General features: G+C 57.6%; 1 non-coding gene across 1 annotated transcript; it reads right to left on the bottom strand.

Moving 5' to 3' along the window:
• Nucleotides 1–445: 445 nt before the first annotated feature.
• On the bottom strand, nt 446–639 carry LOC148647570 (U2 spliceosomal RNA). Its single transcript, XR_015927038.1, has one exon. It is a non-coding gene; the product is annotated as a U2 spliceosomal RNA (small nuclear RNA).
• Between the last annotated feature and the right edge of the window lie 3,004 nt (nt 640–3,643).

Below are 3,643 nucleotides of genomic sequence, written 5' to 3'. Positions count from 1 at the left end.
GCGCGCACACACGCCTGCCTGCCTGCCTGCCTGCCGAAAAAAAAGAAAGAAAAGGTGGATATACTAAGTTTTTTGGAGGGAAAACGCCCAGCTGTCGAAAGGGGCCCGCCTGCAGGGACGGGGACGGACACACACGCAAGCAAGCAAGCAAGCAAGCCACGCCTGCCTCCCTGGGAAAAGGCTGAAAAACCTAAGTTTTTTGGAGGGAAAACGCACGGGAGCCGAAAAGGGGGCCGGCCTGCTTGCCCAGAGAGTCGAGACGCGGGAAAGCGCACAGAGGGAGCACGGGAACCGAGAGGGCGAGAGAGAGACAGAACACAGAGACACACAGATGGGGGACGAGGGACGAGACCCGAGAAGAAGGAGCTCCAGTCCACTTCGCTCGCTCGCTCGCTCGCTCGCTCGCTAGCTAGCTAGCTACGTCTGTCTTTTCACCGCTGAGAGAAGGTGGTGCACCGCTCCCGGAGGCGCTGCAATACCGGGCCGATGCGTGGAGAGGACGGAGCAAGCTCCTGATCCAGCTCCCTGTTCCAAAAATCCGTTTAATATGTGGTCCCCCGATGGGGGACGTATCAGATATTAAACTGATAAGAACAGATTTTTTTTTTTTATGTTTTATTAGAAATCAGTAAAAACAGTGCTTTAAAAGTTTACACTACCCTCCACCTTTACACCCATGTGATCAAGTCCTTCCAACGTTCACGTGCCGCGGCGAATCCCCATCGGAGGACGTCCCACCGAATCCTCCGTGAGACGTCCCTCTTAACTTTCTTTAAGATGGCCGGCACTGATCTCTCTACTCCGTGTTTGACCAGCTCAGATCTTGCGTCCCAGACGTGGAGCTTGGTCAGGCTGATAAGGAGCCATAGCAGAAACGCCGCGTTCCATCTTCGGGAACCAGCCACACCCTTCATTACCGTGTTCAGCGTCAAGAGGGACCCCAGGCCTACCTGTGCGTACAGGTGCTGACTAGACCTCCACACCCTCTGCACGAACCCGCACTCCCAAAAGACGTGGTTGACTGTTTCTTCCCCTGTGCAGCCGAGCCTCGGGCACTGGCTCTTCTTTGACAGTCCGTGCGAGTACATGACGGCCCTGACCGCCATTCGACCCCACACACCAAGCCAGTTCAGATCTTTGAGCCTGTTGTCCAGGCCCTTTGGTTGGGCCTGCTGCCAGATGTCACTGGGCACACCCAGGAGCGCTGGCCTGTCCTGTGCTGTGACCACCAAATACATCCTCCTATGGCTCAGCGCTACTTCCTTGTCCCGTACCTCTGGGTGTGCCCGCAGCCACTGCACTGCGTGGCGGTAGTGCAGTGGGAGCCGCTCAGCCTTCGGGGTCGTGTTCTTCCAGGCGGCCAGGTGTCGCATACTCGCTGCCAGCCAGAGACTCACGAACCGGCCGCACAGGTGGGGCGGGTTACCGTGCAGGATGACGCACAGGTTGGCGACGAAGACGCAGTCCAACTTCACTGGGAAGTTCGGGATCCCTCTGCCTCCTTCCACGATAGGTCTGCACATGTCTGTCCGGCGGATCCGTTCGTATGAGTGGCCCCACACGAAGGTAAAAACTGTTCTTACCAGTTCCTTCCTCCTCCTTGCTGGTAGGGGGTACACTACTGCCAGGTGGAGAAGCAAGGGCAGGATCTCCACCTTCAGCACCAGCGCCTTCCCTATCCACGTCAGGGATCGTTGCTGCCAAAGGCCCAGCTTCTGCTTGATCTTCCGGAACCTGGCCTCCCAGTTCAGTCCTGAGGGGTCCAAGGTGTGAAATAGGACCCCCAGGATTTTCACCGGGTCCGTTGTGTGTCTTAGTCCTCCGGCGATCTCTGGTACGTACGACCAGGTTCCAAACAGCTTCACCAGGCTCTTGGCGCGATTCAGTTGGGCGCCGGTGCCTCTGGAGTAGGCCTCCACGATTTCCAACACTCTCCCCAGACTCCTGTCAGAGCTGAGGAAGAGCGTTACGTCGTCCGCGTAGGCCGCAGTTTTGGCTTCCTGCCCACCTCCACCTGGCACTTTAATTCCCTCCACTCCAGGGTCCTTCCGCAAGGGGTCTAATAGCAGCTCGAGGAAGATGACGTACAGCAGGGGCGAGAGTGGGCATCCCTGTCGCACACCACACCTTACCGGAATCCTCCTCCCTACTGCTCCGTTGACTCTTACCCGGGACGCAGCGCCGTTGTAGAGCGCTTCAATCCACCTGACAAAGACGTCAGGCAGACCCTTCTTCCTCAGGAGTGCCCACAGGATCCCGTGATGGACCCGGTCGAACGCCTTTGCTTGGTCTAGGCTTACCAGCATGAGCGGCAGGCCTCTGTCCTCCACCCAGGCGATGATGTCCCGGATCAGCTGCAGGGTCCAGCTGATCTTCCGGCCTGCCACGCCACATGTCTGGTCCGCCCCGACCAGCGCCGGCATCACCGTTCTCAGACGGCCGCCCAGCACCCTGGCCAAGATCTTATAATCGGTGCACAGGATCTGGATCGGCCTCCAATTTCCCAGGTCCGCCTTGTCTCCTCCCTTGTAGATCAGAGTCACGACGCCGGTCTTCATCGAGAGGCCCAGTTCATTGCTGTCCAGGGCCTCATTGAAAACCTGCACCAGAAAAGGCTCTAGTTGATCCCAGAAGGTCCGGTAGAATTCCGCTGGTAGGCCGTCGACTCCGGGGACGGTCCCCTTCTTCAATCCAAACAATGCTGTTTTTATTTCCGCCCCCGTCACAGGCCCAACCAGCAAGGCGGGATCGTCTACCGCCTTTTCTACACCCTCCAGGAGCCTCTCCTTGATGCTGGCGTCGATCTCCTTCTCCTGGAACAAGGCTGTATAGAAAACTGTGGCACACTCCAGCATCCCGGGCAAGTCTGTGGCTGCAGTCCCATCCTCGCGCCGTACACTTTCGAAGCAGCAGCGCTCCTGCTGCTTCCTCACGGCGCTGAAGAATTGGGGTGAGCACTGTTCTTCTCCCTCCTTCCAAACTCCCCGCAGCCTGAAAAGAAAGTTCTTTGCTCTCTGCAGCCACTTTTCCCTAAGCAGGCTCCTGACGTTGGCGATCTTCTCGCCGTCGAAGGCGCCCCCCTGGTTCAGCTGCTCATACAGTGCTTCCAGCTCCTCTTGGAGCTGGGCGCACTGGCGTTCCTCCAGACTCCGCCGGATCCAGCAGTATCGCCTGGTGACCGTTGCGAGAGTCTGTTTGCACGATTCCCACCAGTGCACCGCAGAGCTATAGAGCTCCCTTTTCTTTTCCAGGTCTTTCAGCACTGTCTCGATCTTCCTTCGGTATCTCTCCTCGTGAAGAACTTGTTTGTTCAGCTTCCAGTACCCAGCCTGGAAGCGCGGGTCCTCAACACCGAAGGAGACCGTGAGCAGCCGATGGTCCGAGAACCAGGTAGGGGTCACTTGCCTGCTTAGCGTTGTCCACTTCACAGTAGAGAGGATGTAGTCGAGGCGTCGAAAACTCCCTCTTCCATTGTCCCAGGTGTGATGTGCAACGTTCTTAAACCCATCTCGAAGGCCAAAATCCGCGATCAAGGACCTCAACAGATGAACTCCCTGGCCGTGCGGGTCTCCCAGGTCGATGTTGAAGTCGCCGCCTACAATCAGCTCTCTGTTGGTGTACAGCACGGGCTCCAGGTCTTTCA

This window comes from Lepisosteus platostomus, chromosome 15, assembly GCF_059453375.1.
Source record: "Lepisosteus platostomus isolate fLepPlt1 chromosome 15, fLepPlt1.hap1, whole genome shotgun sequence".
Taxonomy (NCBI): Eukaryota; Metazoa; Chordata; class Actinopteri; order Semionotiformes; family Lepisosteidae; genus Lepisosteus; species Lepisosteus platostomus.
This window is presented reverse-complemented; position numbering and strand designations above follow the sequence as displayed.